General features: G+C 38.9%; 1 pseudogene; it reads right to left on the bottom strand.

Moving 5' to 3' along the window:
- Positions 1-13,004: 13,004 nt before the first annotated feature.
- LOC115937983 (glyceraldehyde-3-phosphate dehydrogenase pseudogene) lies at positions 13,005-13,883 on the bottom strand (annotated as a pseudogene).
- Between the last annotated feature and the right edge of the window lie 9,178 nt (positions 13,884-23,061).

Below are 23,061 nucleotides of genomic sequence, written 5' to 3' on the forward strand. Positions count from 1 at the left end.
CTACCTGACTTCAAATTTACTGTAAAGTGAATAATCGAGACAGTGTAGTACTGTCATAATGATAGACTACCAGATTAATGGAACAGAATAGTCTAGAATTAAGCCATCACATATACAGTCAACTGACTTTTGACAAAGATGAAAAGGTAACACAACGAAGAAAAGATTGCCTTTTCAACAAATGGTGTTGGAACATTTTGATATCCATAAGCAAAAAATATAAACTTCAGTTCATTCTTCACACCATACACAAAAAGGAGAACAGCAGGTTTTTCTTCATGGTTTGTAGGAAAGATAAACCCAGAAGCAGATTAGGTCAGACACTGGTGCATGAACTACACCTCAATGTTTATACAAGAGAGAAAATAAAAAAGAAATCTGACAGATGTGATAACATAGTGCTCTATGCCATCCACCGAAACTCTATTAGTATCAGAAAAAAGACTGCTGAGGCTCTGTCCTGAAGAGTACTCAGTTCTAACGATGAGAAAACAAATCTTAACTTCCAGTTCACACTTTAGCAAAAGGAATTATTCAAACATCCTTAAAGAGAGAGGATACTCTATGTTCAAGTATTGCTGAATGAACACCTTACTCCATGTGACTCAGCCCTGCCCCCCTCCCCACCATCCCACCACCATGCAGAATTTTGCCATCTACTAAGGATTTTGCCACCATCAGCAGCAAGGAGTATTTGCAGATGCTCTGAAATCTATTCCAGGATTCTCTACTATACAGGGAAATCCCCTCATCATGCATATGTCAAAATGTTGGTCAACACACAAGAGTCTATATGAAGTAAGTACCCAGAACAGGAGATAAAGCTAAAAGTAAAGAGTTAATTGACTTTGAGGTGTCGGTTAAGTGATAGTTGGACTTGAGTTTCACAAATGTATCTATAAGGGACAAACAAATCCAAAAATCACCTGAATAATTCAGGCCACATGATTTCATCTAAATTAGACCAATTATGTCAAAAATAAGTTAATCAGTTACTTGCCTGGTCTTAGGAAAATATGAATATAGATGGTAAAATAGATAACCCTGGAGCAAGGAAACACAAAGAGGCAGAACTTAGGTCTGCCCATGCCAAAGAAGGCTCCACACCTGAACTGAGTCTTAAAGAATGACTGGGATTCCAGTTAGAGGTACTTGTGAGATAGAGAGGACATGGAGCTGTGGGATGGGAAGTGTATGTTATACTCAGGGAAGAACATGTTCAGAGGTGAAAGAAAGCACAAGGTAAGTTCAAGAGTAAGCAAGTGCTTCTATATATCAGAAACTTGAGGTGCCAGAGGGTATGGTGGGAAACACGACTATGGTCAGACCATGACCTCCTTTTGTGCCAGGCTGAAGCAAGCACACTTTACCCTTGTAAGCACCTTTAACTAGAGGAGTGATGTTATCAAATGTGTGTTTTAGAAAGATCATTTCAAAGGCACTATGATGGGTTTGATGTGGCAAAATGGAGGCAGGGAGACAAGCTAGAAGGTTTCTGTATAAACAGCCTTTTTTTTTTTTTTAAAGATTTCATTCATTTATTTGTTGGGAGTGGAGAGAGAGAGCACAAGCAGGGGGAGTGGCAGGCAGAGGGAGAAGCAGGCTCCCCGCTGAACAAGGAGACCAATGCAGCACTTGATCCCAGGACCCCAGGATCATGACCTGAGCCAAAGGCAGACGCTTAACCGACTTAGCCACCCAGGCATCACAGAAACAGACTTTAGATAGGACAGCGGCAATGCAAGAAAGGGGGAAAAACTAAAAAGTACTTAAATCTAGGGGCATCTGGGTGGCTCAGTCAGTTAAGCGTCCGACTCTTGATTTCTGAATGATTGATTAGACTGATTAGGTACAAGGGAAAGAAGAGTTTTTTAAGATGACCCCCAGATTTCTGACTTGGGAAAACTGAGTGAATGGTAGTGTCAGTGTCAACAATAAAAACACAAGGGGAGAAGTGGGCTGTGGAAAAAGGATGATAAGGCTGACTTTGGCCATGTGTAGTTTGTGATGTCTGTACTATTTACATGTGTGTTTTCTAGGTATATGCTCAAAAATAGGGCCAATAATAAGAGTAAACTTTACAAATCCCAGGCATCTTCCAAGCACTTTCCTTATACAATTCATTTAATCTCATAACAACTCTGTAGGATAGGTGCTATTATTAGCTCTATTTTGCAGATGAGAAAGTGAAGTTCAGAGAGGTTAAGTACCTGAGGTCACAGGGCAAAAGTGGGTTTCAGAGCCACCTTTCTTAATCTCTAAGATATCTAGCCAAACTCCCTTACTCTTCTAGTGAGGAATTGTGATTAACCCAAAGTCAGATAACTAGCTAGTATTAGCTAGAATTATATTATGGTAGTCTGGAAATTAAATGTGGGTCCCCTATGTAATTGGTAAGAATTCTGCTACTAAAATACATTTCCCTTTGAGTACTCAGTGAAAAACAAACTCATAATTAATTTCCTAACAAAAAATAATAATAATGTATTTGGTTAGCTTTGGAGGTTGGAAAATAAAGTAAAAAGAGTGAAAATGTATTTTATGTAACTGCTATCCATACCAGAAGATGTCATAGGAATTTCTTTTTACACAGAGAATGGAAGACTGGGGTACCACCAAAAGTGTGTCATATTGTGCTACCACATGCAGTCCTCTGACTTATTTTGGTAAAAAGACCAGTTTTTAGCTCATTCGGTTTTTTCCTTAGCTTTGTTGTTCATTACAGCTTTTGCTCAAGGGAGAATCCATCTCTCCACCTCTATCCCCTTCCTCCTTCCTGGTTACTACAACGCCAGGATGGACCCACTGCCACGAAGGGTCCCAGACTAAGTCACTAGTTACCCTGGGGAAGATGGTTATTTAAAAGATGGCCTGAATGTCATTTTCAAACTGAAGGAGCAATAGAAATTACAGCTATTTGGGGATTTCACTCTGTATAAAAAGGTTGGACAGAGAGGAATGGGTGAAAGAAGATCTGAGCTCTAGTCTTAGGTCTGCCCTTAACTAGGGGTATGACCTGGATTAGTCACATAACCTCTCTGCATCTCAGCTGCTTCATTTGCAAAATGAAGGCCTTGGATCAAGTGATCTCCAAGTTCCCTTCCAGTTTTATAACTCCATGATTTTGCACAATTCCTAGTAACTTCCTTATGTCCAGGCAACAGGAGCCCCCGTCGTGGCACCCATACTTTAGAGAGTTCCTAAGACCAAATGGATGAGCCTAGCCTTGGACCTGACTCCAAGCATCAAGGACATCAGAATTCTCTCTTCAACTGGCATTGAGCCAGCTTCCAGAGGCTGCTGTCTGCAGAGGCTGAGAACTGAATTTGACCATGCAGGCTGAAATATCCACTTGCATGGATGGATGTGGGGCTGGTGGGGCGGTACAGGCCGCTGACTGGCTATCTTTGCTACCACACGCTGGCACCAAATTCTGAGGGGTCCACGCCTAGTCTTCCAAGTCATTATAATATTAATTGGTCAATGTAGGAGGATGAAACTTACCTTATTATTTTGTTAGCCTGATTTACAACTTTTAAATATTTAGATGTATACCGAATGCAAAATCATTCGTACTGTTGCCCTGGGCCCTGAAAATATTAAAGGTTGCCCTAGAGATTCACCTGCAAGAATCTAACTCTTCAAGCTCTATAAGTTTCAGTTAAAAGAGGTATAAATAATGACATAAGATATGGCTGAGCATGGTGTGGATAGGATATGTACATTAATTTGGAGTCTAAAATGAATTGCCATTTTTCTCCTCTCAAAAATAAAAGATTATGCCTATTCTTAAATGCTTTAAGACCCTAGGTTATCCTATTGGTACTTATAGAGCACCACAAATCAATTATTTGAACATCATAAGTCCAAATTTCAAGTAATATCCATTAATGGAGCATTGAAAATCTGGTTATATAATTTTCCCTTTTTTTTCCCTTTTGCCATAAGACAAAAAAAAAAACAAAAAAAACACCAGAGTTTAGAGGGTAAAATCTGGGACCTCAGACATATGCTTCCATTAAATCATAAGAGAATCTTGAGGGTCTCAAGGAGCTAAAATAAATTCAGTGGGCTTTGTTCTGCCATGTATCCACCCCAACTCCACCAAACACTCAAGTTCATATTCTCTTTCCAGCTTGCTTGCTCTTGCTCTCACTCTGAGAGGGTTTCTCTTGGAAACTCCTTAATGCTGTTGGCCTCTACACCAGACACTGGCCCTCTACAGACTAGCTACTCAAGGATCTTTCCTTTAGTAACTCTCAGCCTTGCTATCCCCAACTATGCCCATCCCCCCCATCACCAGTTTCTCTTTTTGATTTTTCCTGGTCTGTCTCTGGTTCCATGAAGTGCATTCCCCGGAAACACTAATTCTGTAGGCCACCAGGGGGTCACGTCCAGGAGTCTTCAAGTGCTAAAAAGCCCCTGATGTGATTTACATATGCCATATTTCAAAGGAATGATTTTTGTAGTCTAAATTTCAAGCACAGGGCAGAACAATGGGAAGATTGTTTTGGGACTTCAGGTATAGTTTCAGACACTTTGAATTGCACAAGTAGAGAGTAATCTTAGTCAACATCAGCACCATGCTTTATACTTAACAAAATAGGCTCAGATCCTTAATCTGAGACACCTCTCACAACAACCCTACAGGTAGATTATATTTTTTCCATTTTACATAAGAGGAAACTGAGGCTCAAAGAAGGTAACTCAGCAACTGAGATACTCAACCTAGGTTATAAGCCTCCAAGCACTCCTTAAATTATCCTCAGGCCAACTCAACCAAGAACTTATGTTGGACTAAGGGCTGTGCTGGACAAGGGGGCATTTGCTTGGGTCTTAGTGTGTGACCTTACACTTTTTCGGACAGAGCCCCACAACCACAACTGACTCTCTGCTCAGCGGGGAGTCTGGTCAACTGGGAATAAGGGAGTTTACTGGCCTGGGGATTTATCTAAACTACTTTGGAGAACTGCTCCATTCTGGGTACTAGAAGGAGTTGTGCTTATATCTAAAGAACAGATTAAAAATTGAAAGCGTGATGTCAGAGGCAAAGACAGTTAAATTTACTATATCCTCAATGTATGAAATTAAGGATGCTTAGTAACATTTAGTGGTATTTTGAAATCGCCATATCCAGATTTAAAAAATAATAATAATATAGTTAAAACAAAAGCAAGTTCATTAAAATCTAATCATGTCCTTCTCCTTTATGTATTAAAATGAAAGCTGTGAGTGATGCTTTTAATTATAGTCCTGATGTTTTAGTTGCTGAGCAGTTTATTTAAAGTGACAGTATCACTTTCTTATTGCATAAGTACTCCTACTGAATTTGTAATGTAAACAAATAGGAGACTAATAATTCAGGGACAGCAGTAAAATTGATAGTACTCACCAGATAATAATCTTAATGGATTAATTGCGGATTGCTGACTCAGACCTAATTTAGTTTGAGAGTTAACTAATTAGAGGGAAAAGAGTTACATGTTCACTTCTTTGGCAGGATCTGCACCTAAAGTCCTCATGGTGTTAAAGACAAAAAAGATTCAAGGAAAAATCAGTGTCCACACTGAAAATCAGTATCAATACAATTTTCCTATTCTCTTTAGGCTTGCCTATATAACTCTGAATATCGAAGACCAGTGGGCAGATGTCAAAAGGAAATAGGATTCGCATTAATTAAAACAAAGAGTAGGGACTTGGTCCACAATGTCATTGCCTACATTATAAATAGTAAATACGCCATCAAAAAAGGCATTAAAGAAAAAAGGCAGAGGGTGCCTGGGTGGCTCAGTCAGTTGAGCATCTGCCTTAAGCTCAGGTCATTATCCCAGGGTACTGGAATTGAGACCTGCATTGGGCTCCCTGCTCTGCTGGGAGTCTGCTTCTCACTCTCCCTCTGCCTGCCACTCCCCCTGCTTGTGCTCCCATGTGCACAGCTCATGCGTGCTCTCTCGTGCGCTCTCTCTCTCTCTCTCTCAAATAAATAAATAAATAATCTTTAAAAAACAAAAAAGAAATTCTAAAAAAGAAAAGCGGAGTACCTGATGGCTCAGTCGGTTAAGTGTCTGCCTTCAGCTCAGGTCATGATCTCAGGGTCTTGGGATAGAGCCCCACAACCACAACTGGCTCTCTGCTCAGCAGGAAGTCTGCTTATCCCTCTCACTCTCCCTCTGCGTTCTCCCTCTCTCTCTGATAAATAAATAAAATCTTTAAAAAAAAAAAAAGAAAAGAAAAAGGCAAAAAAGGAGATTCTTACACTGAGGGAAAGACATGGTTTCAACATATTTTTGAAGGTTACTTCAACTTTAATGTTCTGTGATCTCAGACTCAGACCTTAATTAAATCCAATTCCACCTTCCTAGGTATTTACCAAAACAGTAGTCTTCCCTGGTTTAAAATATGCTAGACATTTTTCCATATGCTTTAAAAACATATTAGAAATGCTCTGTAAACTCTTCTGATTTAAAATAAGGTATGGTCATCTTGTGTCACATACAAGGATATTTTATTGGTAAAATTTTGTTAGGAGATGGTTAGAGCTAAGAAGCAGTCAGTCTCATGAAGCAAGGAGTTAGGAGTTTTACATATCATGTTCCTTTTATGAGTTTCCCTAGAGAAATCATGTTGTATGCAAACTTCAGAAGGCACAGTCCTTGCTTACTGAACAATCCACAACTGAAGCTTCAAAGAGATCATCTGAACCTCATATATAACCCCATCTTAATATAAAGACAGACTTTCATATGTTCACAATGTTCACATGTACACTCAAAATAACCAATAATGAGTGAATAATGATTTTCAGCTGCAGGAGGCGATGACAGGCTTATTTTATTTTTCATTGTTTCTTTGAACCTAACAACAACTAAAGATGCTGGCGAATTACTTAATGCAAGATACATTATCCTACCCCAGCCCAGTAGCTGCCATAAAAGCTCCCATATCTTCTGTCCTCATGAGAAGACTACTGAGAGTCTTCAAATGGTCTAAGCCTTGTCCTAGCAGACAGAAATGTTTCCCTTCTCTAAACTGGGAGAGTGCATACTGAAGTTTACTCCAAAATTAATAATAATGAGAACTGTAGCAGTTGAAAGTTAATATTTGGAACCAAGAACAGCAATAATAACAAAAGACGCCAGAGTTAATAACTGCAATAATGACTATGATGATTACAAATTGATGGATTAATTGTAATAAATGGTTCAATAGTAAGTTAGAGCATAACTTTATGATAAAAGATTAATAAGGAAAGAGAAGAAAAAGGGTTTATACATACATAGGTAACTGTAGGTACGTGTGAATTGCCAGAATTATCAACTATGCTGATTTAAATAGGATTTTCTTGTTTATTTAGGAATGTGTCTCGAAGGAGAAAGATATTTATGGTGGGTAGGACTAAAAAGGAGAAATCTCAAACTCAACTAGGATGGACCCACACTGACACACCAGAAGAAAATGTTTTTTCCTGGATATATCAAACCTACCCTGACCTTAGATCCTTTATCCTTTGTCTTTCTCTATGAATAGTACCTTTAATATGACCAATTGTGTGTGCATTCCAATTATCACTCGTAACTGAGCAATTTTAAGTACACCCAAGATATTGTAAATTCTATGTTTACTGAACCCTGGGGTAGTTTATATCCTTGGCACCAAGACATTAGGATGTTCTGGATTGACTTGGAGGTTCACGCTAATGGGCAAGTGCTATATGTCAAAAGATACCAAGATCCCATAAGAAGATGATCAGAATGTGAAAGCCAGCACCTCCAAATTAGGGATCAATTTTGTGTTTGGAGGTTCAATCTTCCCATTCTTTCAATAAGACTCAACTCATATGGGTTGTTATATTAATGGGGAGGAGCAGAACTGGAAGTGAATTACATAATGAGGAGCAAGGGCATAACCAATACAGTAGCTTATCACCATATGCTCTACAAACCCACACAAATTCAAATATATGTTGCTTATTAAAAAATATATATATATAACTTAAATAATATGGGCAATTCTGCCCACCATTTCATTGAATAAGTCTATAGTCAAGAGTCAGAGGGAAGTGAAATACATGAATCCATAGTGTTTTCAACCAATCTCAGTTCTATTGTTCCAAAGAGCAAGAATGTCCCCGTGATTAAACCAATTTTACTGAGTGTTCAAAGTAATATTTATTAGACCCCAATTTTGTCTTATACTCTGACTACAGAAGGTAAACTCTGTGTAAGATACTTTATTCACTATTTAAACATTAACCAAAATTTCCTCCTTGGAGAAAATGTGAGAAGGTAAATTGTCTGCCCCATGATGCCATGAGGTTAGCAGTACTTGAAGAAGTAGTGAATCAGACTCTTCTTACTTTTCTATATTACATCAGTCTAAGTTTACCTAGTTCTAGTAAATTTAGACTTATTCCAAAATCAAACATTACTTAAAATCACCTTGCAGGCAAAAGATACAAACTAATATGTTAACAGCACCTTTCAGCAGGACCTGATGTGTTGTGACCATACAATAGGATGACTATACAACATGGATCTTCTGAACTGCCAAAAGAATTTTAAGTTATGATGCAACACAGACTATGTATCTTTAATGTCAGGAAGCACCTGTGTAAGCCTTTGTTAATTCTAAACCTTGTGGTATATGGAAATATTGATTTTCCTATTCAGACACTGGAATTCTTATTCAAATATTTGTCTTTTTCATTTGGAAGGCTGTTTGAAGACTGTGAGCTTCTTAAGACCAGGGACTATATCTTGTTTACTGATATTTATTTTCCAGTGCCTAGTACATTATAGATGTTCACTAAGTATTTAATGAATGATGAACAGAATTGTGGACTTAAAATTGAGAAGGACAGAATTTTGTTGGAGGGGTTCTCAATCAATTAAAATCAAAGTTGCTTCCATTGCAGCAAATGGAAGTAATTACGCATTTATACTCACCAACCATTGATAATATGGCACATGTGTACAAAAGTGACTACATGTCAACAAACATTGTAACAGTGATTAATAAATTTCTTCTAGTTTTGAATTTAGTGTCCACTCGTAGTTTGTCTTAAACTTCCTCTGGACTTCATATTACCAAAATAATTTTTTAATTTAACAGGGTTTTCTGAACGTGCACCTGTACCTTAACATGTACCTCCTTGTGATATCCCAATGTAGCTATCTTGTATTGACACTGATAAAATTGTTTTATGCACATGTTTTATCCCTCCAGGAAACCTCACTTAGGGCAGAATTATGGGCAGTAGGTCTTCAACAAAACATCTGTTTAATGAAAGTACAATAGGTATGCTCTGGGACTATGTACATAATGGGTAAGAGAGCAGGCTGAGAGATAAACCTCTCATGATCAGACCCTAGCTCATCTCTTAGTGCCATTTCAACATGGGCAATTTGCTTAACCTCCTGAGCTTCATTTTCTTCATGTATAAAACACAAAAAATGTTTGTGAGGATTAAGTGGGGTCATCCATGTAAAGAGCTTAGAATAAAGCACACAATAAGATCCTATTATGCCAGGGGCTGCTGTAAGTGCTTTGCTTATATTAATTTGAATAAACACTACAATTAATAGATGTTACATGTAATAAATGTCAGCTATTATTAGCTATTTTTATTAGGTTGGATGTATAAAATTACCAATATTTCACCATTTTGACCTGGAAAAGCAACAATTCAGTGGGTTTGATCTGATATTCTATGAACTTAAGACACATGAGCAATTTGGTCAAATTAGTCTGTTAACTCAGAAAATAGGAGACATGGGTAAACCAATTGTTTAAACAATCAAATCTAAAATATTAATCCATTAGAAATAGTCTCTGCATGTAATAAGCTGGGCTTTATATTATATTTGCATCCCTGGTTTCAGGACAGAGACGGGAAAGCTAATTTGGAAGGGTTGAAATTGGGAGGAGAAACTTCAATACTCCACACCAGGGCATTTCTACACTTTTCTGATTATCACCCACATCTAATGGCCCACTGGTCCGGCTTAAGGCTAACTTTGTTTATTTGGGCAGAGTTGGTGGATGTCTGTGGGAAGTGATTTCAGGGAAATTTTGAAAAGATAAATATCTTAAAATAAAATCCCCAAAATTCAAAGTAGCAGTTATCATCATCTTGGGGTCAGAAATGATATTCCCAGAGAATTCCTGACAAACTTGAAAACATATTACCTGAACAAGCTCATGCTTAGCTCATTTAGTACCCACTAAACAGGGTTTCAGATTAACAGACTGCTGATGGAATAAATGAGAGGATACATATGCTGTGATGAGGCAAGTGATGGAAAAGCAAGTGAAGCAAGAGAGCAGGAGGCTTGGATTAAAGACTCAGGATGTCTAGGAACTAAAGTGGGGAAGAAAACTAAAAATAAATGATCCAAACATACCTGGTTTAACACTATGTCCGCACGCTCTCCCTAATCCTCTATGCTCCGGATCAGTGATAGCACCTTCCACACTTCCCACCCTCCCACTGTGGTCCTATTCTTTGGCTGGTCTAAAATCGGACTTTCCTCAAACTAAGATTATCTCAAACTGCCTTTTTCTGCCTAATATAAAGTGACTGCTTTCATCTGAGCATCTGCAAAGCAATTTTCCTCACCCTTCACTTCGGAATGCATGTTTAAATATAGCCCCAGTAGCTGTTGTGCTTAACAACATCAGTGAATTGCACTCCAGTTTGACTTTTTCAAATAACCATCAATATCTGTAAAAGATTCTTAGTCCCACCGTAAATAAAGTCCCTGAGTTGAACGATCATTCTTTCTCTTTTTAAATAAGAAGTATCCTCTGAACTTTAAACAGTTTTTAAATGAACCAACAATCCTTATCAGGAGTTTTTGTTTGTTTGTTTGTTTGTTTGTTTTATTTTTTAATGAACTGAACACAAGCATTAACACAGGAACAGTTGGTCTCTAATCATTAGCTGGAGAAAACTATATTACATGGCTAATGGAAACACTAGGGAGGCACAGGGGAAATAAGAACTATGTGTTGGCAACAGCAACCTGTCTGCAGACAGCTCCAAGTTACCAAGTAGGCTTGCGTTACTATGAACAATACAGAAGCAAAAGAGTTATTATAAATAACATTCTTTCAGCCTCCTGAGAATTTACCATATGAGGCATCTGTGAAGGCTAGTAAGGAGTAGCTTTGGCATTACTGAGGAATGCACTGTTAATATAAATCTTGTTGGCATGTTTAGCAGAAAAGTGACCAATGATAGCAATAGCAATCCCATACATTTATACAATACTTATATTGTATCCATTGACCTCCTTTTTTTTAGTTTCTTTTAGCTTTATTCCTATCTTTTATTTATTTTTTTTAATTTAAATTCAATTAGCCAACATATAGTACATCACTAGTTTTTGATGTAGTGTTCAATGTGAACTCCTTTAATCTTGACAACAACCCTAAGAAATGAGCATTATAAATGAGGTTCAAAGAGGTAAGGGACCTGCCCAAGGTCACACAGATAATAAACGATAGAGGCCAAATTTTATTTAATATTACTCAATGAACTTTTACTGACTTCCCTCCCTGTGCAACTCTCTGTGCTAAGCGCTGGGGACACCAGAAAATAAGTCACAGTTCCGGCCTTCAGAGAACACAGAGCCTGCTGCAGACAACAGGTGGTTATTCATTCACTCAGCAACTTCCAATTGTTGAGGGTCTTCCACGTGCCCAGTATGACTGGGGTACTGAGAAATGAGCAACACACAAAATAGACAAGGTTCCTACTACCCTGGAATGTGCATTCTAGTAAGGCCAGACAAGTAATTTAAAATAAACAACACAAATGCTACATATTCTACGACTCCAACTATGTGATATTCTGGAAAAGACAAAACTATAGAGACAATTTTAAAAAATCACTTGTTGCCAGGAGTTTGGGGGAAAATGAAGAAGGGAGGGATCCCTTAGGGCAGTAAAACCATTCTGTAGGATACCGTCCTGGTGGATATATGACTTCACCTATATATCAAAACCCATATTGCTATACAAGACAGTGAACCCTAATGTAAATTAAGGACTTTAGTTAATGTATCAATATTGGTTCAACTGTAACAAATGTATTATACTACTGAAAAATATTAACAGTAGGGGAAACTGGGTGGTAGTAGGAGGAAGGGCATATATGGGCCTCTCTGAACCATCTCCTCAATTTTATATAAACCTGAAACTACTATAAAAATAAAGCCTATTAATTAAATTAATTAATTAACTAAGCAAGGCAATTTCTTGAGTGCAACCAAACTCAGTAAAACAAAGTGATATCACAGAGCCACAAAGGTGCTATAATGGATCAAAGAAGGCATCTCTGAGGAGATGACATTTTAACAGAAGCTTGAAATGAAACAAGCCTCAAGACTGTGGCAGCAATCTGGTTGGGAGAACCCAGGGAACTTGCCTCTCATCCTGAGGCTGTAGAACAAGCCACCTCTTTGCCTTAGATTTTACATCTATTCAAGTGCCTTTAGGGGAAGCTAATGGTGAACACAGGGGAGGAAGAGAAGTTAAGCTTCCTCCCTCCCACCATACTCACACAGCAAGCTACACCTTGGAAGAGCCCTGAAAAAGAAACAAACATGGTATGTTTGAGAAACAAACAGAAATTTATGGAAGTGGGGGAGTCTGATACAAAATGAAGGAGGAACTGGCTATATCATGTAGGTCCTTGCCTGGCACAATAAGTTTGGATTTTATTTCAGTGAAAGAAAAAGTTAATGGAGGATTTTCAGCTAGAAATGACATGATTTGTTTTACTTTTTTTTTTTTTTTGGCTAGGTACAGTATACTTTATTGATGATATGACAAGGTAGGGCTCCCCAAACCCCTCCCCTTCTTCAGGGGTTCTGGAATGGAAACTATGGAGGTCAGGAGATTCTCAGTGTGTTGGGGGATGAGTTGGGACAAGGACACCCCAGAAGCTGAGAGCCTCTGTCTTCCTCTTGCTCCCGCTGGGGCTGGCAATCCAGAAGCTCTTACTCTTTGGAGGCCATGTGGACCATAAGGTCCACCACCTGGTTGCTGTAGCCAAATTCATTGTCATACCAGGAAATGAGCTTGACAAAGTGGTCATTGAGAGCAATGCCAGCCCCAGCATCAAAGGTGTAAGAGTGGGTGTCACTGTTAAAGTTGCAGGAGACAACCTGGTCCTTGGTGTAGTCCAGGATGCCCTTGACAGGGCCCTCGATGCCTGCTTCACCAAATTCTTGATGTCATCATATTGCACAGCTTTCTCCAGGCAGCAGGTCAGTTTCACGACTGACATATTGGGGGTAGGGACACAGAAGGCCATGCCAGTGAGCTTCCAATTCAGCTGAGGGATGACCTTGCATACAGCCTTGGCAGCACCAGTAGAAGCAGGAATGATGTTCTGGGCAGCCCCTCGGACATCACACCGCAGCTTTCCAGAGGGGCCATCCACAGTCTTCTGGGTGGTAGTGATGGCATGGCTGTGGTCCCAAGTTCCTCCACAATACCAAAGTTGTCATGGATGACCTTGGCCAGAGGGGTCAAGCAGTTGGTGGTGCAGGAGGGACTGCTGACAATCTTGAAGGATTCGTCATACTTCTCATGGTTCATGCCCAACACAAACATGCGGGCATCGGCAGAAGGGGCAGAGATGATGACCCTCTTTGCCCCACCCTTCAAGTGAGCCCCAGCCTTCTCCATCGTGGACCCCACAACATACTCACACAAGCATCATCCCATTTGATGTTGGCGGGATCTTGCTCCTGGAAGATGGAGATGGGCTTCCCATTGATGCCAGGTTTCCCACTCTCAGCCCTGACTGTGCCATGGAATTTGCCCTGGATGGAATCATACTAGAACATGTAGACCATGTAGTTGAGGTCAATGAAAGGGTTGTTGATGGTGACAATATCCACTTGCCAGAGTTAAAAGCAGCCCTGAAGACCAGGCACCCAATACAGCCAAATCCATTTACTCTGACCTTCACCGTCTTGGGGAAGTGGCTGGCACTGCACCAGAAGATGTGGCTGTCTTCAAACAGGGAGGAGCGAGATTTCAAAATGCTTTACATTTTGAAAGAACGGTGGCCACTGTACGGAGAATGGATTGAAAGAAAGCAAGAGTAAAAGCAGACAGACCAGTTCGGAGGTGAAAGAGAAAAGTATTGGGATATATTTAGGCTATAGAACCAAAGGACTTGCTGTTAATTAGATGAGCAAGATGAGAACAAGAGGGAAATCAAGGTGACTTCTAGATTTTTGGATGAAACAGCTGAGTCACTGATGCTGCTGTATCAGGGCTAGGAAGACAAAGAGAAGAAAAATTTTAGTGGCAACAAGGGTGAAATAAAAAATTCTGTTAAGGTTTGAGATGTGGAAAAAGAATTAAAAATATAATTATGGTAAGTACCACTAAGATAAGGGCATATTCTAAATAATGTGAAACACAGAGACAGGAGAAACGAAATCTGTGAGAGGAGAGAAAGGCAGGGAAGGTTTCACAGAGGATGTGAAGTTTAGCTTATATACTTAAAAACAATGAAGATGAGAGACTGTGGACTCAGAAACAAACTGAGGGTTCTAGAGGGGAGGGGGCAGGGTGGAAGAATGGGTTAGCCTGGTGATGGGTATTAAAGAGGGCATGTATTGAATGGAGCACTGGGTATAGTTATATGCAAACAATGAATCATGGAACACTATATCCAAAATAATTAATTAATTAATTAATTAATTTAAAAAATTAAAAAAAACAAAAACAATGAAGAGATGGCCAATAGGTAAAATGACATTTGAGGCAGAAAGAACAGCACATGTGCAAAGGCAGGAGATACAAAAATACAGTTTGCAGCAAGCTTCATCCATTGCTCCAAAGCTATCTCCTAAAGTCAGCCTGAGGTTTCTAAGGTGCAGTAAGGAAGTGAGAAAAGTATGCAGTGGTAGTGACATGACTATTTTAGAGGAGGAGCTTGAGATTGAGAAGACAAGGAGAGTTTTAATATAAGATTAAAAACCCTGAGCTCCAGTCCCAACTCTGCCACCAAGTACCTAGGCAAGCCATTTCACTTCTCTGGGCTTATGTCTTCATCAGTAAAGTAAGAGTGTAAAACTAAGTTATTTCTAGGGCAATCTTTATGTCTGGAAATCTATAAAACTATGTTTAGTAGTCCTCTTGCACCTATATTAAAAATACATATTTATACATATATACCTAAAATGTTTATATTTTTATTTTTACACATATATACACAAACATAAATCCTCCACTTCATTTCAAAAAGTATCTAAGACAGCCTAAAGAAATGCATACTGTGGGGCGCCTGGGTGGCTCAGCCGTTAAGCGTCTGCCTTTGGCTCAGGTCATGATCTCAGGGTCCTGGGATCGAGCCCCACATTGGGCTCCCTGCTCAGTGGGAAGCCTGCTTCTCCCTCTCCCACTCCCCCTGCTTGTGTTCCCTCTCTTGCTGTGTCTCTCTCTGTCAAATAAACAAAAAAAATCTTAAAAAAAAAAAATGCATACTGTTGTATAATAAAGACTTTGTCTCATCTTGGACCCTGGTTCCCAGGAGATAATCTCAAAATCCTTGGAATGTCCTGGGTGATGGGAATGACTGTTATTTATGTGTCCCTTGTGTCATACTTGATTTACACTAATAAAATAACTAAGGATGAGGGCTAGTCACTGGAAAGACCAAACACGGGATTAGAGAGTTGGGTCTTTGAACCAGCCCAACCTCCAGGGAGGAGAGGAAGACTAAAGATTCAGTTCAAACACATGGCCAATGATTCAATTAATCATGCTTATGTCATGAAACTCCAATAAAAACTCTGAACAACAAATCTCAGGTAAGTTTCCTGGTTGGTGAATACATCAAGGTGGAGGGTGATGCCTTCTGCTTCCATCCCAGACCTCATCCTAATTGTCTCATCATTTGTCTGGTCCTGATTGATAGGCTTTATAATAAAACTGTAATTATAAATATAGTACTTTCCTGAATTTTGTAAGTCATTCTAGCAAATTATCAGACCTGAGACAGTCATAGAAACCCCCAAATTTGTAGCTAGTTGGTCCGAAGTCTGGGTGGTCTGGGGACCCCTGAAACCATGGCTGGCATCAGAAGTAAGGGTAGTTTTCTGGGAATTGTGCCCTTAACTTGCAGAGTCTGTGCTAACGCCATTAAGTTGGCGTCAGAATTGCATCATAGCATTGCAGTAACAGAACTGAAATAAATATACGGCTATAGCCAGGAGAAATAAGGATACAAAAATAAAGTGATGAGAATTACTACTCATATCCTGAGACTGAATTCCAAGTCCTCTTCATAGGGATTTTAGACTCAGCATGGTGTGGTACATAAGAACACAGGTTTAAAGCCACACTTAGAGGACTCACATCCCAACTGCACTGTTTACCATCTGAGTGACCACAGGCAAGTCTATGAGCCTCTGTTTCTTTATCTAGAAAATGGAGATAGAAATAAAGCCTACTTCATGGAATAGTCGTAGGAATTAAGTGGTCAATGCATAAAAGGTATTGAAGACAGTATCTGACACATAAGAACACTCCATACACATTATTAGTACAGGCCACTGTCAACACATCAAAGTACAATTCAATGAAACTAATTATTTTTTTTAAAAAGATGCAGTCCAGATGTGAAACTCTCTAACAGTCTATCACAGCACTGTACAATTAAACTTCAACAATGGTCATAATGTTCTATATCTAATGCTGTCTAACACAAAAGTCACTAGCCACACATGGCTATTTAGCACTTAAAATATGGGCATTTTGACTAAGGAACTGAATTTTTTAATTTAATTTTATTTTTAATTTATTTAAATTTAAAATAGTCACACGAAACTAGTGGCTACCAAATATTGTACAGCAGAGAGGTCAAGGGCCACATGCCCTTCAGGTGCTCTTTCATGAACATTACTCCTCACAGCCAAACTTTGGGCAAGGACCGGGACAGTAAGAGTTCAAGTCCATTTAATTCTAAGTTACTAGTTAAAAGAAGAATCATGTGTTCAATGTGTATCAAAGAAATCAGTAGGTTTAATATTTTGTTATTAAAGTCAAGAAGCCTATCAACAATAGCCAAACTATGGAAAGAGCCCAAATGCCCACTGACTGATGAATGGATAAAGAAGATGTGGTGTATACATATACAGTGGAATATTACTCAGCCATCAAAAAGAATGAAATCTTGCCATTCACAATGATGTGGATGGAGCTAGAGTGTATGATGTTAAGTGAAATAAGTCAGTCACAGAAAGATAAGTACCATATGATTTCACTCATATGTGGAATTTAAGAAACAAAACAGATGAACATATGGGGGTGGGGAGAAGAGGGAAAGAAACCATTAGAGACTCTTAGAGAACAAACTGAGGGTTGACAGAGGAAGGTGGGTGGGGAATGGGCTAGATGTGTGATGGGTATTAAGGAGGGCACTTGTTATGATGAGCACTGGGTGCTGTATGTGATGAATCTCTGAATTCTACTTCTGAAACCTATATTGCACTGTGCTGACTAACTAGAATTTAAATAAAAATCTGAAGAAAAATAATAAAATAAAATAAAATAAAAATAAAGTCAAGAAGCCTACCCATCAAGCATGAACCTGGAGAAAAGACCACTGACTCCCACATGGAGATGGGGCAAGGTAATATTTGCAGATAAGAATAAGATTTTCCTCATATAACAATCCAGAGTTCACTACAATTTATATCAAGAAGAGTCCCCAAAGTTCTATCTACTTTATCAGCTTGTATTGAGAATTAAAAAAGAAAAGCTATATAACTGCTTGGCACATTGCCTTGCCTTGCACAACAAATGTTTAATCAATTTTAGCTTTTTTATCATCATTATCAGAATTATTCTCTGCCACAAAATATGCCTGTAATAACTACAACCTGAAAACTATATAAGGAGATATTAATAATGTCAATATAGGGCCCACATAATATTGAATTGCAAACAGTTAACTACTGATGAACCCTTCAAGATAAGCTAGTAGTAAGCAAACAAGTGGGCCTTCTCTACAGGGCTTTTAGATTTTGACCAATTAAATGCTGGAGGACCTCTGCCAAAACTGATGGCTTGGGTTTTGAAATAACTAATTTAAAGTAAAGTAATTAGATCTGAGGACCACTGTCTATAGATGCTACTATAAATTTGAGGAAATAAAACTGTATCGTCAGCATTTAGGCAAAGGTTTATCTGTCTGTTCTCTATAGCAGGGAAGCATGGATTTGGCTCATCCAGGAATAATATCAAGTCATTAAGATACACATTAAGGAGGAGAATCTGAAACATATTTTATTTGTCTCCTTGAAAGTATCTAATCTGTCAAGAAACTGTCTCTAATGACCTGGAATCTGGAGAGTGGTGTTACAAGTCTCATACAATTATCAATAGCCAGAAGTCTATATCTAGGGCAAAGCCAATTTCTGTACTTAAGCCAAGGACTGATGGGAGGTCAATAAATTCAACATTTTCAAAGTTCCCAAGAAACTTAATCACAAACTGATGAAGCTCTTACAATGTTGGTCAATAAGGCAAGAGCTATGCCTAAAACCCAAAACTCCTGGAAAAGATGTTGTCCTGAGAAATCTAGAGTTGCAATTTATCAAGAAGGAAATAGGCCTACCTCTAAATGGAATAATTTAGAGGGGAAAGAATGCATTTTTTACTGGAATCACCCTATATATAATTCCAGGCATTTGTTTACTCCTAGGTAACAGAAATAACAAAGAGACAATGATGTAATAAGCCCATCATGGAGAGCAGTGCTGAATATTCAAAAGGCAAATGGCCTTTACCTGGTGCTTTATTTAATGAGAAACTGAGAACTCGACTTAGGTCTTCAATTTCAAGGCAGTTGATGCTGGGAATTTTGCCCAACATCACTCTTCTATGAGCACTAAAAAATAAACTAAGAATCCTATGTTTTTCATCTCTGGTGACTTAGCTACAAAAAAGAAATACTGGCAGCTTCAAAGTATGCTTACCACCAGTTCTGAATTGCAGTAAGATTAAAGGGAAATAGTACAGTAGCAGAGGATGGCTGAGATTGGTCCCTCTGGGTACCACGAACTATATATAATAATATAAATAAATCAGTTATATAACAGTAAAAGGCACTACAAGAATAAATGGTGTAACAATTAGTAATATTTTAGGCTACAAGAAGAAAACATGACTATGGTGGCTTAAATATTAGGAACTGATTTTTCCTCACATAAGGGGAAGTCAAGAGGCATGCAGTTGTTGGTTCTGGTTTAATTAGCTCCAGAGCCTCTGAATTCCCTTGATATTTCCCTTATGGATCCATTTTGGCTACTGCAGTTTAGGTCACATTCCAGCCTAAAGAAAATAAAAAGAAGAGGTGGCACCTATTGAAGAGTCCAACTCTAGACTAAAATCCTATGTGTGATCATTCAGGCCTGACTGCAGGCAATTACAAGGCTTTACTTGATAGGCCTCACAGCTAGAAGCTAGCTGCCCTCCCTATAGGAGACTTGGTGCACAGCTAATGCACTGCAATTTTCCGAAGAGAGTTACAGCCAGGGACTCAGCCCAATCTCTACCCCACCCCACCTAGGCTACCATGCTGATACATATCTGCATACACATATCTAGCCTAAGCATCTCTATTCAGAGACCTCCTTATCAGAGGCCTTTGATAAGGCACTTCTAAGGCACTTCCACCAAGACTTCATTACCAGAGGCCCTAACTAAAGCATTTTTCTCCACTCTGGCTCAGTACTTTTCCACTCTTTATCTTTTCCCCTCACCCTCTACCAGACCCCCCAGATCCATTAAAAAGCCAGGAAACTTCTATTTCAGGCTCCACAGCAATAAAACATTTCCCCCATTTGTGCTGCATCCATCTGACCCTTGCCTAGTGCTGCTCCATGGAGAAAAAGTGGAACACTAGGAAACCGGTGACACTTTTTGCCTCTTGCTTGCAGTGTCTCAATAAATAAATAAAGGCTTGATTGTTACTTTCAATTTGACTCACTGTCCTCACTGACCAACCTCAACACCTGGCAGCTCAACATCTACATCAGGGAAACAAAGCTGCCCAGAGACCCTACAGCAGACTTCAACCTTTTATTGGCCTCTGAGATACACGTGGCTATTCTTAGGTGAATAGTGTATACAAAGAGAAAGGGATTGGTCACCCAACCATCAGTGCCTGTTAGTTTGGAAATTAGCTCTGTGAGGAAAATATACACTAAGGAGCTTAAGAAAGAGATGTGTGTTCTGAGCAAGAAAGAGATGATTTCATAAAAGATTAAACTTTAAACCATGCTCTGAAAGACAGGTAAGATTTATAGATGAGAAGGCATGACAGATGTAATAAATCTAATAAGGAATAGTTTTAAGGCAGGAAAGCACTCCTGGGACAAAGAAAGGAACATCCTATTCTTCTAAAAAACACTGAATGAAGAAAGAATGTTTTTGTTTTGTTTTGTTTTTAAAGATTTTATTATTTATTTGAGAGAGAGTGTGTGTGAGCAAGAGAGACAAGCAGGGATACCAGCAGAGTGAGAGGGAGAAGCAGACTTCTCACTGAATAGGGAGCCTGACTGGAGGCTCAACCTCAGGACCCTGGGATCATGACCTGAGCGGAAGGCATACACTTAACTGAGCCACCCAACTGCCCCAGGAAAGAATGTTTTGATTCAGGAAGTAGAACACACTTACCTCCCAAAATGATGGAGAGCATGCCACTCTTTATGGGAGAATCTTTAATGTCTAGTGCTGGCAAGTAAACTAAGAAATGCCTATAAAAAACACGCCACTGTCTATCCAAACATGTTAATAAACATTTATGACAAACAAGTCACCTTAATACACAGATTACACTCTCCAGAAAAAGCAAGTAAAAAGTGCCTCGTGCAACAAAAGGAAGAAAGCTCAATTCTGCAACCATCTCTGCTTTTAACTCCCACTGAGATCCACAGGGTATCCATTCATGGATATGAAGCATATGGCCCTGAAAATATAAGCCTCTGATCTTACAATGAACAGAGTAATCTTTAAATTAAAACATGACATCAGAAAGGCTCTGAATAACAACCAGTTTAAGCAGACGGTTTTTCTTTTTGTTTATTTTAGGCTTTTTGTGTGGAAAGAGAGATGGGGCCACTGGTCAAATGGAAAGCATATTCAATAATTGCAGCAGATAAGATCAAAGCAATATTTTCTCTATATTCCCTAAGAGCCATGTTTCTCCTGTTCCTTATTAATTGGCAGTGACGGTCTAAACAAACAGTGGAAATAAAACCAGCAAGTCAGGTTCTTTCATGTCTCTTGTTACACCTCCTATGGAGTAACAGACAGTTGGACACCGGCAAGCTCCAGGGCCAAGATCTTTCCTGTTACGTCCAAGTGAGGAACACCAGAAAGAAATCTGTAGTGAAAGCTCTCCTTCAAAATAGTTCCCAATGGTCCCATTTTGAAAGTAGATACCTTTTCTTCCCTGACCCCAACTGGTAATTAGATATTCCTGCTTATTAATCTAACTGGCTACTCCTGAATATTAAAATGTGGGATTATATGATCATGCAACTCTGCTGGACATGGAAGGAAATAACACACTGTAAACCCACAACTGTAACCTCCTAAAAGTGAAGAGGACAATGGCCCCCAAAAAAGGAGACATTTTAATTAATATGCCTCCCTGTGGCTTTGCCTTTCTTCTGTGTGCTCAGCTGGAGTAATCAGAGGAAAACCTGAAGGGAGAATCCCAAGAAGCCTCACTCAGCCCCTTCCAGTTGAGTCTCACTCTATGTTGGCAACTGTCTCCACTGAGGAAGAAAGTTGGCATGATCTGTAATGTACATCTGCTCTGAGGAATAATCCCTCCTGAGAACCACCAGGAGGTAGCCTATTCAGAGGCAAAAAATTAAAACCCTACTCACTTTAAAAGGAAGAAACAAGCAACAATCATTTAAGAAAGATTCCCTCTAAGCTCCTGGCATATAATACAACTTCCTCTTTAGAGATTTCCCCTTCTTTAGCAACTTTTTAAAGTATAATTTATAATACCATAAAATTCACCCATTTGGAGCATATAGATCAGATTAATAAGTTTATACAGTTCTGTAACCATCATCAGACTCAAGCATTAGAACACTTTCATCACCTCCAAAAATTCCCTTGCGTCCATTTGCCATAAATCCCTGCTCATACTTCCAGCCCTAGGCAACCTGCTTTTTGTTTCTATAGTTTTGCCTATTCTGTAAATTTCATATAAATGCAACCATACAATATATATTCTTTGGTTTGTGTGGCTTCTTTAACTTACCATGTTTTTGAAGTTAATTCATGTTGTTGCATATATAAGTAGTTCACTTCTTTTTATTGTGGAGTAGTATCGCATTGTATAGGTATTTTGTTTATCCATTCCACAGTTGATAGACATTTGAGTTGTTTCCAAATATTTAGAGATGTTATGAGTAACATGAACATTCAAATAGAAGTCTTTGTGTGGACATATGATTTCATTTCTCTTGAGCAGATACTGTATCTAGAAAATAAATTGCTGGGTCACATGGTTCATATATGTTTACCTTTTTAGGAAACTGCCAGGCACTTTTTTTTTTTTAAAGATTTTATTTATTTATTTGAGAGAGAGAATGAGATAGAGAGAGCATGAGAGTGGGGAGGGTCAGGGGGAGAAGCAGACTCCCTGCTGAGCAGAGAGCCTGATGTGGGACTCGATCCCAGGACTCCAGGATCATGACCTGAGCCGAAGGCAGTCGCTTAACCAACTGAGCCACCCAGGCGCCCCTGCCAGGCACTTTTTTAAAGTAGTTGTATCACTTTCCATTTCCATCAGCAAGGTATGAGAGTTCCAGTTTCTTTGTAACCCCAGTAACACTTAGTATTCTCAGTCTTTTCTGGTTACATATATTCTAGTAAGTGTGTAGTGGTTTCTCACTGGGGTTTTAATTTGCATTTCCCTAATGACTAAAAATGTTAAACATCTTTGCACGTGCTTATTTACTATTCATAGGTCTTTTATGGTGATCTATTCAAAATCTTACC

This window comes from Leptonychotes weddellii, chromosome 1 (genome assembly GCF_054177405.1).
Source record: "Leptonychotes weddellii isolate Sample4059 chromosome 1, ASM5417740v2, whole genome shotgun sequence".
In the NCBI taxonomy this organism is placed as follows: domain Eukaryota; kingdom Metazoa; phylum Chordata; class Mammalia; order Carnivora; family Phocidae; genus Leptonychotes; species Leptonychotes weddellii.